Consider the following 13,905-nt stretch of genomic DNA (forward strand, 5'->3'; position numbering starts at 1 on the left):
CATGAAAAATGCACCTTTCAAACTTGTTACTTGCTCAGATGTACTTAGTAGGGAACAAAGACTATTGCCCACTAGACAAGGCTCCTATAATTTTTTTTCAAATTCAGAAGTCCAGTAGGGCAATTTTGCCCCTTCTTTTTCTCTCTCTACTTACTTCCATCTTCTCTCTCTATGCAAATTCCGTACCCCCATGGGGGAATTGTATAAAATGACACTAACATGATGAACTTATGTAACTGACTTAGACCCTTGGGACCTAGTTAGTAAGAATGTCACTCTAGAGTGTTTTTTTTACTTAATTAATTATTTTCGCTACTTAGAAATAAATAATTAGTTGGGTTTTTTGACTCATCCTTCAAAGCTGGAGTGCGATTACAAACTAGACCTTGAGTGTGTTTTCTAATTCTAGGGTCAATGTATATTGCCATGTTAGGCATTTTCTAGAGTCTCATAGAATTGCACTAGGTATTTCTAGTATTTTTTAATAATTAAAAATTTCCTGTAGAACGAGAATCTTTAATAAATTTCTATTTAACAAATAAAAAAGTGACATTAGGAAATGTTGTATGGCATGCGAGTACTCAAAATTCATACTGAAAGTACCAACATTGTCCTAGTACACGCTTTGGGGTGCAAAATATTGATTTTTCCTAACAAAAAAACACTTTTACTCAAAAAGTGAGGAAAAAGACAAGAAAAATCAGAATTAAATAACTGGGGACATCCTAGAAACATGTTTTTAGTTAGCTAAATGTCACATCCACTTGAAGTGAAGTGACAAGGGAACAAAGAGGCAGTTAAGTGATGTTGTTGAGGCCACTTAAGAGGGTTGAGTTTGATGCCACATGGGAGGTCAAGTTCTCTCCTAGATAGAGCACTGAATTGCATATGTGGAGGGGGCCGAGTTGGTTCCTTTAATGTTGGCCTAGTTGACTGTTGGGGATGACCGAGTTAACTTAAAGATCGTGGGAGTTAAATGGGGAGTTCACTCTCCCTCAAGATGTGCGTTGAACACTTGGCATCAAGCTCCCATACACAACCCCTCTCTTGGCTGCCCCTCTTGACACTTGGACAACTCATTTCCTTCTTAGAATTATCATCATGACACTTGGGGTGTCTCTCCACATTGGGATCTTCTCCCATTTTTCTTATAAATTCATGCTCCCCTCTCATTGCAAGCTATGGTTGGAAGCTTGAACTTGGGGAAATGTTGGTAGTATTGCTTTGTAATTATTCCATATTTGCTAATAAAGAAAAGGATCTGGAGGCTATTGGTATCAATATTTGTGTGGTTTGCTTGGAGCCATTTGAGGTAACCTTGTTGATGTTCAAATTTAATTTTCTCTAAGTTTGTAGCTTAGGACCTAATAGGGACATCGCTGTCCAAAGGAAAAGGTTAGCAAGTGCTTGCTACCTTCTTGCTAGTTTACATCGTAGATTTGATTATTACATGTATTTCTCGGTTGAATAACATGTTTAATCTTGTCATTGTGTAAGCTACACCTATGCTACTAATCTTTTTGGCAAGATCATGTGTTGCAGGCAATGTTTTAAAACTGGCCGGTTTGAACCGATAACCGGCCAAACCGACAGGAAAACCGGGTTCGACCCCTCCCTTCGCCCAGAAAACAGAAAAATCGGTGCTAACCGGCCGGTTTAGGGCAGAACCGACTGGTTTATGGTCAAACCGGCCGATTCCGTCCTAAATCGATCGGTTAGCTGCCAAGGCCGCAAAGGACCCACACAACACAGTTTACGAAGCTTCTAGGGTGTTTTGGAGGGAAAATAAGCGTTGTTTCCCTCCAAAAACACCCTCTCCAAGCCTTTAAAAGGAGTTTGTCCCTCTCATTTGTCTCACAAATCTCATTTGGAGTTTTTGTGAGTTTGATTGGGAGCTTCGAGAGTGTTGAATTTTTGTTGGAGTAGTAGTCATCTTAGAGGCTTGGAGTTGGAGTTGGATCTATTTTGGAGATAGTTTGGAACTGTTAGTAGAGTTGGCATCTTCAAGAGGAGGCTAAGGAAGCTAGTTTGCATTTCTAGGTAAGGATTTTCACTTGAAAAATTCCTCATTTGACTGTTGTCCATGTATTAATTTTTTTTATGTGTTCTATCATCTATGCTATCAAATCTCTAGTTCTATGCTATCAAATTTTGTAGGCTACATGTGCATTTTTTTCCTAAATTTAGCTTTGGTTTTCCATGCTTCTTAGCTGCAATTTTTTTTTAAGTGGCATATTTCTTTGCAAATTTTAATTATTTCAAGCCAACATGGCTCCAAAAGCCAAGAATAGTGCATGGACTCATTGTGATTTGATTGATGGAAAAATGATATGCAAATTATGCCATAAACCTATTGGAGGTGGGGGTATTCTCAGATTGAAACAACACTTGGCTGGGATAAGAGGCCAAGTAAAGCCATGTGAAGCACCAAATGAAGTGTTAGGTCCTATTAGGGCATAATACCTTTCCAAGTTTGAAAAGTTTCAGGAGGATAAGGCTAGGGAGAAGGCCATCCAAGATGACATTGCAAGGAAGAGGGAATTATTAGAAGCCATGAAAGAGGGTGGGTATGATGGTTATGAGATTCAAGGCTCCTCTTCTATCCGTTCCACCAATGACCCCTTTCACTATGTTCCTCTTTCTTTTGGCCAAAAATCAAAAGGAACAAAGAGAACAAACATCCAGAGTTGTTTCTCATCATCTGCCAACATTGCCTCTTCTAATCCCACTTCCTCCTAGCCAAGTCGTCAACTCGCTTTGGATCAACATTGGAAAAAACAATGCAAAGAAACTTGTTATCAATACATTGCTAGATGATGGTATGATGCAGATATCCCATTTAATGCTGCTCGCTCACCTTATTACCAAGATATGTGGGACTCTGTTATAGCTGCAGGAAAGGGCTTCAAAGGCCCTAGTATGAATGACTTGAGGGGAGCTCTTTTGCAAAAAAGAGATTTCTTCCATTGATGAGTATTTGGCTGAGTATAGAGATTCATGGCTCAAAACAGGTTGTTCCAGTGTTACTTGGGAGCGGGAGCGGGAGCGGGGAGCGGGAGCGGAAGCGGGAGCGGGAGCGACCATTTTCAGAAGCTCCCGGTTTGGGAGCGAATCCCGGAGCGATTTTTTAAAAATATATATATTTTTTATATTTTTTAATTTTTGATACATATATGTCAACAAAAACATGTAGAATGATGAAATAGACATAAAAAACATAAAAAAACATAAATTGATCATTGAACCATATCACATCAATCATCTAGAAATTATAATCGTCATCAACCTTAGTAAAATAATAAATTAAAATAACATTCAATTCAATAACATTTATCATCATTGATCACCAAAGTAACAAGTTGTACTTGTAAGCCAAGTTTAACCATTACAAGAAGTAATATCGAAGATATTTCTAAGTCCTAACTTCTAACTGTTAACATGATATGAAATGTTAAAAATTTATAAAATGAAACATGAATAATGAGATGAAATGAAACAACTTTAGTCTTTCACAAAGCATCATATTCATAATTCACAATCATTACCAATGAGTTATAATTGCCAAGGCCCAACTTCAAACTTCAAATTTTCATTGTCACAGTGATATAATGTTTACAAAAAATATCATAATGTCATAATGATATGAAAGAGTCAAGAGTCAAGAGTCAAGGACTCAAAACTCAACACTGAACAGTTATGAAAACTAAAGTGACAAGTCTAATAGAAACTAAAAAAGACAAGTAAAGTGTAAATCTACAAGTGGCCCTTGCCACGAGAGTCTCCAGGAGTATAAGTAGGTCTTGGCGGTCTTCTAGGAGTCTCCCTCCCAGACCGACGACCAGAACTCGAGCCTCCACGCGAGGGTGTCGATGGAGGTGGCGACAGCAATGGAACAAGACTCGGGCCCCGAGAACTGCTACTGGATGGTGGAGGTGGAGGTGGCATGGCTGCTGCAGCTGCTTCAGCTTCATCCCGTACAAGCTCATCTTCTAGTTCTTCCATATGTACAATGCCATCCTCTAAATTGTCGTCCTCAGGGTGACTGTCCCAAATTTTATATGTGGGATCTTCATTGGCCCGATCACAGTAATGGCTCAACAACCTCAAATTGTAGTGCACATAAACCAAGCTTTCTGCTCGGTTTTCGTTGAGCCTGTTTCTTTTCACATTATGTATATAACTGTAGGTGCTCCAACACCTCTCTGCAGAAGAAGAATTTACAACCTGTGCAAGAACTTTCAATGCCAATTTTCGCAAAAGTCCGTCGCCGCCATATGTTTCCCACCATGTGAGAGAATCAAATTTATCTTTGTCGTCCATTGCATGGAAGTTACCATACAAACCACTGCCAGTGAAGTATCTGCCTATTTCAAGGCGCACAGCTGCACATTCCTCCCTGTCAGGCACCAACTTTTCTAATGCATCCAGATATCCTTTAGTTACCTCTCGATCTAAATGGGGTTTGGTCCTAACACCACCCCCTGCTGCAGGTTTGCCCAACCAAGAATCTGAGTAGTATTTTGGCGTAAGGATATACGCCAAGCAATGTAGTGGAAGGTTAAGCTTTTTCCACCGTTCACACACACAATCGTGAATCAGATTGTACAAGTCGGGATCTCTGTTATTAACAATGTCTTTTATTTCCCCCAACATGGTATCCATTTGCTCATACACCTCGCCAATCACCGGTTTGTCTGTATCTGCAAACCGAATCATGTTATAAATTGGCTTGGTGAAATCCAATACCTGTCTCACAGCTGTCCAAAACTGCCCATCAAGAGCGGCCTCCTCCACCGTATCAAAACCTGCAATGTCAGCTACATTTGTAGCCCTTTCCTTTAACACCTGCCAATTTGGACTTGATACCATGCTAGCTAAACCCTCTCTTACCTTCAAAAGGCGCCTGAAGGTGAGGTAATAGCTACCAAATCTAGTCCTCGCAATCTTCAGCAACTCCAATCTCGAGTGACTGCGGAAAAGGCCATGGGTATTGCTATGATTTGTAATAAATTTTATCATTTTTTTTCCTCTCTTGTACAAATCCCCAATCCATTGGTATTGTTCATTTTTGTTTTTGACAATATCATGCAACAGAAGGTTCAATGTGTGAACCAAACATCCAGACCAAAATATGTTCGGGTATCTATCCTCAATAATTGCTCCCGCTGCCTTACAATTAGGAGCATTATCAGTGATGACTTGGATGACATTGTATGGGCCAATACGCTCAATTGTTTCAAGCAATGCTTCTGCAATGTTGATAGCGGTCTTGAACTTGTCTGAGTAATCATGTGCAGCTAGAAAAATGGGACCACTTCGGGACACAGCAAGAACACTTATCAATGGCTTGCCTTTTACATTTGTCCATCCATCAGATACAATGGACACCCCATTGTCAGTCCAAGAACTTGTCATTTTATTCAAAGAATGTGATATTTTTGCTTTTTCATGATCAAGGCCAACTGTTCTTGCCTTGTCATACCCAGGGCTCTTGTATCCTTTAGGGGCATCATTTATGGCAGAAACCATTTCGTGCCAATAAGGTGAGCGTAGAACATTGAATGGTATCCCATTTGCATAGAGGAACCTGTAAATTTTTGAATCCACATCATTCCTACACCCCTCATCAAGGAAATCTGATATGCTTCTACGGCGTAAAGATGATGACCCTGAGCCTCCATGTCCATATCCACTGCCTTGGGAGGATGCTGAAGGAGTTCTTTGTGAGCTTGGTTCAAAGAAACCCCTTGATCTTTTTGCTTTGTATTGGGCGTCCTCCTCTTCCTTTATGTATTTGGCTCTATCAACTGTTGACACCCCGTTGCAAGTTCTGATTCCTATTTGTTTCTCTCCATCCCATGCCCTTTTCCCGCAAAGGTGTCTTCTCAAACGGGTGTATGAGCCTGTGAAATCAGTGTTGCAATGGGGGCAATGAAATTTAGTGGTTCCACCCCCTCTCCCTGTTTCAGGCCTCTGAACATATTTCCACAATGGAGTTTGGTCTTGTTTAGTTTTTTCACCCTCATGTTCACCCTCCACATCCTCCTCACTGGGGTTTTCACCTATTTGACTTCCTCCGGCTTCTTCATCCACCTCTTCAGGGTCAGGCCCCCTCCGTTTCCTACTCTCCACCACCATAATAACCAGAAAGGGGACCAGGAAGAGGAAAATGCCAATAAAAATGCTCAGGTCCATCGTGTTTGATGTTTGTAGGGTTTGAGTCTTGAATCTGCAAATTAATTTAGTTTATTGGGATTAATTCATTTAATTTATTAATTTAATTTAAATTAATGATCTTTAAACTCAAACAGGTAAATGAAACTAACCAAATTAACTACCTAACCAGCTAAACTAACTAAATGATTAAGTTACATACCTCTGCAAGCTTGCTCCTCGCTCCTTGGCACTTGCTCCTCGCTCCTCAGCTCTGGCTCCTTGCTCCTCAGCTCTTGCTCCAGCTCTCAATCTCTTGCTCAAGCTCTCAATCACTTGCTCAACAAAGTTGTAATGACAAGTTTTTGGCCCATTGGGCTTATAAAACAAAAAAAATTAGCTAAATTTTTTTAATTTTTCGGGTCCGGCGGAATTTTTTTCCGCCGAACCGCTCCCGGCCGGTTAAAAATCGCTCCCGGAGCGTTTTTTAATGCCCGGGAGCGATTAGGGAGCGATCGCTCCCCTATCGCTCCCGGGCATTAAAAAACGCTCCGGGAGCTCGGGAGCGATCGCTCCCTGAAACGCTCCCTATCAGAGCAGGGAGCGTAAATTTTTTTAAGGGAGCGCGCTCCCGAAAATCACTCCCGTCCGGGAGCGATTTTGGGAGCGCGCTCCCGACCCGCTCCCGAGCCGCTCCCGCCCGGAGCGCGCTTCGGGAGCGGGTTCGAAGGGGGGGGGGGGCGCTCCCCCGCAACACTGGGTTGTTCCGTCATGTCAGATGGATGGATAGATGGAAAGAACTGCACTATCATTAATTTCCTATGTTGCATGAGTTTCTACAACGTGAGAACGTTGGGCACTTGGGTACGGGTGTCGGGAACGACTAGAGGTTTCCCCAAAATTTATAGGAAATGGCTAATCGAGAGCGGTAATTTTATATAATAAAAAACTAAAATATAAAAATTAAAAGTATATTTTTAATTATACAAGTTATATAATAATCAAAATTAATATTAAATCAAAATATTCAAATATTAAAATCACTTTAAATATATAATCTCCTTTATATATAAATATATTCTCTGGGTGTCTCTCTCCCTGAGTCTCTCCCTTATATATATAAAATATTAAAATGTCAAGTTCATTATCAGTTCTCTGTTCTCTGACACATGACCAGTCTTTGAAACAATTTGCCTTAAAAATACAAAGGAACAGTTTTACCTATGTTTCTCTAGTTATTCTTAAGAGAAAAAGTAAAGCAACTCTAATGGTTAAGCATTGACTGCCACATACAATATGCACACAATCTTCTGCGATATATATACATAAATACTCATCAGCATGACATCTCAGATATCGCCCTTACATTGAGGTGCCACACGCTTCCTTAACCCATCAAGAGATTGCTCCAGTCTCTCAATTAAGGATATTGGTTTTAAGGATGTCTTTGGCCTTTCTTCCTGCGAAGGTTTCAACAAAGGCTCATGTTTTGTGGGTAGTTCAACATGTTTGTCTACCGGCTTGTATTTTGCCAATGTTAAGTTATGGTATGTTCTATGCTTATAACAGTTTACTTCTTTTTCTTATTATATTCCACCGATTAGCAATCACATGTACATAAAGTAAAGTGCAGATAGAACATTAAACGATCGACAGAAAACAAGCCAAGACAAGAGACACAAGATGTGGCGGCTAGCCAGGGACAAACCCCACAATGTGTGGGGAAACCCTTTGATCAAATCTTCTTTTATCTTCAATAATTCAGCAGAGAGAAATAGTACAATAAATCTGATTCATATCAGCAGTAGCAAACCCTAGATCAGTAGCATCAGCATTAGCGGCTTCATTATCAAACTAGGGCAGACCATATCTCACAAACCGACAGTCGGATTGACTTCATTCCACCACCAAAAGTTTCGGCTTCCAGAGGAGGTTCAGATGAACCTACAACGCAATTCAGATGAGGAGATCTTCTAGGCCACGCAAGTCAATCTTTACTTCTGTAGTTGCAGCTTCAGTTTCAGCAGTTTCCGGCTTCAAACTAGGGCAGTCGATATCTTGCAAACCGTTCGTCGGATTGACTTCATTCCACCACCAAAAGTTGCGGCTTTCAAAGGAGGTTCAGATGAACCTACAACACAGTTCAGATGAGGAGATCTTCTAGGCCACGCAAGTCAATCTTTACTTCTGCAGTTGTAGCGTCAAATTCAACAGCTTCTGGCTTCACATGTGTGAGAGAGAGAGACCCATTTCAGCGCAGTAGAGAAGAGACTCATATCTGCACAGTAGAGAGAGAGAGATGTGATGAGATGAGTGAGTCTAAATGAGGAAAAGTCCTCTTATATTTATACACAACGTTGGTGGGTGAATAGATGCGACTGTTGGGCTTCTGAGCCTACATGAGTTGTAGGTCGGCTTGATAATAATTCCATAATCAAAATAAATTCATATCTCCATGAATACTTATCGGAATTGGATGATCTTTATATCAATCCTACACCTCTCGACGAGAGGAATCTAATAAAAATATTATTAGCCATGAATAAGATGACCCACATGAAGTTTTGCCCTGGTTGCAAATTTTAACACCCAACCCCAGGGAAAGCTGGAACTCCAAAAAAAACAGTCTTCAGAGCTCCCAGAACTTTCCCAAGCTCCCATTGCAGCTCCCACCGAAAAGGGAACGTTCCCATACAGTTCTAAAGCTTTTGGGAGCGTCAGAACCATTGGAACGGGTTTCCCACCTCTAGGGAGCGGTTCCTTATTTGTTTTCCACGAGGAACCATGTTTTTGAGATTAGTTGATGCATTTGATAAGGTGAAGGATGCAACCCTTCTATTTGAGTTTTTGGATGACATTATTCAGGAAGTGGGGGCGCAAAATGTTGTGCAGGTCATCACCGATAATGCCTCAAACTATGTTCTTGTTGGAAAGATGCTTGAGTCCAAATATAGGACCATATTTTGAACTCCATGTGCTGCACATTGCATGGACTTCATGCTTGAGGACATAGGCAAAGTGGAGTGGGTAAAAAACACTGTAGAACATGCCAAGTGCATTACAAAATATATTTACAACCACTCATGGGTAGCCTAATGAGGAAAAACATTGGGGGCAAAGATATTTTTAGGCTTGCAATTACGAGATGTGCAACTCACTTCCTCATGTTGCAATGTCTCAATGCTCAACATAAAAACCTGCAGAAATGTTTTCTTCTGATGATTAGACTGAATCTCGGTGGGCTCGTAGACAAGGTGGCAAAGACACCAAAAAGAAAGTGTTTAACAATTATTTTTGGAAAAGGTCTGTTGAGCTTGTGAAAATTACCGAGTCCCTTGTTAAGGTGCTAAGGATGGTGGATGGGGAAAAATTGGCCATGGGCTACATTTACGAGGCTATGGATCAGGCAAAGGAGTAGATATAGGCAACTTACAAGGACAAGTTAGCTAAATATGGCCGTATATGGGAGATCATTGATTATAGATGGAACAGTTAACTCCATCGTCCTATACATGCAGTTGGGTATTTTTTGAACCCAAAGTATCATTATAAAGCTCGGCTAGGAGATCTGTAGGATGGGGAGGTCAGAGTTGGATTGATTGATTGCTTGGAGCGCATGGTCCCTAGCCATGCAGACCAGTTGGCAATACATAAACAACTTACTCTTTTCAGTATTGTAGCTGGTACCTTTGGAAAAAATTTGGCAAAGATGGCAAGAGATGTGGATCAACCAGGTAAGCAATTCCAATTTCCAATTTGTTTTTCTTTTCGAGTTAAATTGTTTACAAATATACAATTCAAATTATCTATAAATACTTGTAATTGGTAAATAAGTAATGAAATGAACTAAGTTACTAATTAATGTCTTTTCCTTTGCAACACATTGGTGGGAGTCATTTGGTGACGTCCTCAGTTGCAAAAGTTTGCAATTAGAGTACTCACCCAAACTTGCAGTGCTTCAGGTTGTTAGTGCAGTTGGTCTGTTTTGTAGCTTATACACATGAAGAAGAGAAACTGTTTGGAACAAAAACGGTTAAATGATCTTGTCTTCGTGCAATACAACCTTTGACTAAGGTGGAACCAAATGATGAACAAAACAATTGATCTAGATCCCATTGTGTTGGACGATATTGATCCAACATTAGAATGGGTGAAGAGACTGAAGATCCTGTGTTTGATGCTGATTTTGATATTGACATGGCATATATGGGGATGAAGTAGATTTGGTGGCATCATGAGAACCAGGATCAATAGCCTCATCAAGGATAGACAAACAACCAATGGAAGGCACTAGTCGTGCAACTCGACCAACTCGTGCTTCCATTAGGTCCACTTCTATTGTTATTGGTGGCAATGCTACTGAGGTTGCAGATGAGGCTGAGGCGTCCTTAGACTTTGAAACGGATGATATCTATGTAGCTCCTGCTGATGATGATGATTACGTGTCTAGTAGTGGTGATGAATTTGATGATTGATCATGTGTAGACTCTAGAGTCTAGAGTCTAGACTTGTAGTCTTGTAGTAGGCCAATGGCCTCATAGCTTGTAGCATTGTTTTTGGACTTTATAGGCCATTTAAAGCCTCATTGCTTATGTATTTTGTCGATGATATGTATTGCACTTGGTGCCATTTTGATATATTCACCTTTACATGGTATATAAATGAGCAAACTTTGCATATTTTGTCTCTATTGGCTTGGAATCATGGTTTTAAATCTGAAAAATAGTTTTTCATTAAAAATTAATTATTTAATGTTTTTTTTTAAAAACCGGTTCTTTTAGACCTGACCAGTCCTGGCTTGACCGGTTCCAGTTTGAAACCCGGTTTATTAGTTGGAGTGGTCTAGCCAATGGTTTTGGTTTTTAAAACTATGGTTACAGGTTCCTCTTGCTTGGAGTTGGGGAAGTCCTCGGTTGGACTAGCCATCTTCTTGCACCCAAAGAAGCATTAGTCCCACTTACATCAAGTGTTTCCAAAGGACTTCAAAGGCCCCCCAAACTCTCTCTTTCTTCCTCATCTAAATTCTAAAAAATTATTCAAAGTTCCTTGGTTTGATTTCATGAGTTTACATTGATTTAATCTATAGCATTTCATGGATTTTACTTGTTGCTGTCCTAACATCAGTTATTTTAGCTAAAGGCCAAGTCCACTTGGCTTTTCCTTAGCTAAATAGTGTAGGAATCTAGTACTTTAACTTAGGTATTTCACTTGGTATTTTTGGATTTCATATACCAACATTCTTTAAGTGTCTCAAACTTATTTTTGGCACTTGTAATACTAATTTGCTGGCTGGTTTTTAGCAGTCCTGCACTTTTACAAGGAGAAATGTTGGTGAAATTTCGTCGAGTTTGAGGATTTAGAGCACCTAAAGGAACCATATATTGTACCCTTGGTCAAACTATCATTCTTACCACCATTGTAACATCACAACCATCTTTTTGATGCCTTTATTCATAAGGGACTCCATCTTTCATCCCTTTATTCATAAGGGATACCATCAAGCATTGTAATCTCTTGGGAGCTAGGAGAGTCTTCTAAGCATGCCCCCTACCTAGTGGGGATCTTTTGTGTGGTTGTGTCTCTTTTCATGGCATGATTTCTCTTGGGCTAAAATTAACCTTTAGAGTAGCTTAACCACAACATTAGATTAGTCTGCTTTTATTTCATTAAATTAGTTTCAAATAGAGGAAATAGAACGAACATTGGTTTGTGGTATGGGAAGAGTAAAGACTATTTTAAGAAGCAATAAAAGAAAAGTATCGTAGATAACAAGTAATGTATGAAAGGATTATAAAATGTCTCCTTCGGGGAGGGGAAAAAGAAGGGAGAAGAACATAATTTCCAGATGGCCAGCAAACCATCCCCTCCCTTTCATTTCATTCTCGATTCAAGCTTGACGGGTCGTTCATTCCATTGAAATGATCTCCGCTTCAAAACTGTATATGAGATTCCCACCTCATACTGCTCCTCCTTTCTTTACAGTAGGTAATATGGGGAGTAATCCGTGGAATTAGAAAAAAGAAAAGGAAAAAAAGAGATTCTGACCCATTATTATGTTTCGTTGGTCTAACTTCATTCCATTTGATTAGTTTAATTAGATAACATTAGATTAGTTTCTCATTTCACTAGAGTAGTTTGATTTCTTGGTCTTAGTTTAGATTTCGATTATTGCTCTCTAGAATAGATTTCATTTCATGTACTTTAGATTAGTTTCAATTTCTTGCAAAGTAACGAACCCCATTAAGATTTTGTGCTTGTGCCATTGCAAGGTTGCCTTGATCCTTGTACATGATCATAAAGATTTTGTTGGTTGATCTAGTTTAAATAGGGAAAACTGCTTCTATTCTCCTTATTGTGAGATTGGGGGAAATTGGTAAACGTCTGACTTGTGAAATCAGGCTAGGGGCTTGTTTCTCTTAATGTTGGATCTCCTTGCGAATTAGTTGACTTGTGGGCTCTCGGGAGTACTCTTTGAAGCGAAGCTTCCTCTTGTAGGATCCCCTTGCAACTCTCCTTGACCCAATGAGGATAAGGGTAGAAGAGGAAACTCACATTAGTTAGATTTACTTTATTTGCAGTCGCACATCGCACATTGTGCACTCATATGGATCACTGCATATTTGTCAAATTAACTTAAATCCAAGTGAAATCTAACTCTAACTAAAACATACCAAGAACACTTCACAACATTTCCTTTACATCATTCTTGTATTTAGTTATTCTCATTGCAACATTTACTTTTGGCATCTTATTTCCAAGTATCTACATTTCAAGCGTTTACTTTTGAGCTTTCCATTTCCAAGTATAAGCATTTTATTTCCATGTAATCATCTTTTACTTTGAGCATTTAATTTCGCAAGTGCTCTTTGTTTGGCACTGGTCTCCATTTGCTACATCATTCACTTAAGAGTATTTCATTCATTTGGTCGTTATTGTTACATCTTTTGCTTATGGAAAGTTATATGTGCTTTTACTTACTCTAAAGTGATATGCTGTGATTTACATTTAGATGGTTGAATGTGCTCTTGGTTAAACTCATTTAACTCCTAGAATATTGCTTGTTTAATTTAGTTTAGTCAAGCCTTAGTTTTCTTTTTCTCATAGGGACCACCCCCCTTGGCTTCGCTAGGAGTTAGCCTAGATGGATGAATTGAGAATTGAGTGACAGCTGCTCAACTTGAGACTTGCCCCCAAGGCCACACCAAGTGGATTAAAAATTTATTCTACGTTAGCCCAGGTGGGATTTAGGGAGCAACAAAACCTACCATCAGCATTTTCCTATTGTCCAATGCCCCACATGATGTCAAATTTGCCACTTGACCTCTGTTTCTTCCTTGCTTATTCAACAATGAGAGGTACTTGTTGCATGATTGTTCCTCCTTCTGGAGGAGGCCTTCTCATTGGCTTGTTTTCTATTGCAAATTTAGCTTGCTGATCTCTCTTACGTTTTGTTGTGCATGTTGAGTGTACTGGGACAGAGCTCAACCCCATGAACAACTAAACCATGTCTGGTCTTGTAGTAAAAATGGGCTCATAGACTAGTGTAAGACCCTCACAAGTTTCTAATGGAGGTTACGATCTCTTTTCACATGTTCCTCCCTGTAGTATCATAGCCAATTTGTGGACATGACATGAAAGAGGGTAATCACTTTGGCCAGTAACACGATTATGGGTTCTAACTCTTTGACTTGTACTGTGGTGTGGACAAGTAGTCACTTCAATGTTGAAATTTACTGGAAAATAGCCAGTGGC

At 39.8% G+C, this 13,905-nt stretch overlaps 1 protein-coding gene across 1 annotated transcript in view; it reads left to right on the forward strand.

Moving 5' to 3' along the window:
- Window positions 1-13,905, forward strand: part of PFI (tubulin folding cofactor E / Pfifferling (PFI)) — a 307,411-nt gene that overhangs the window by 34,168 nt on the left and 259,338 nt on the right. The window lies entirely within an intron of this gene.

This window comes from Pinus tabuliformis, chromosome 2_2, assembly GCF_031772625.1.
Source record: "Pinus tabuliformis cultivar Carrire ecotype Pingquan chromosome 2_2, CPIR1, whole genome shotgun sequence".
Classification (NCBI taxonomy): Eukaryota; Viridiplantae; Streptophyta; class Pinopsida; order Pinales; family Pinaceae; genus Pinus; species Pinus tabuliformis.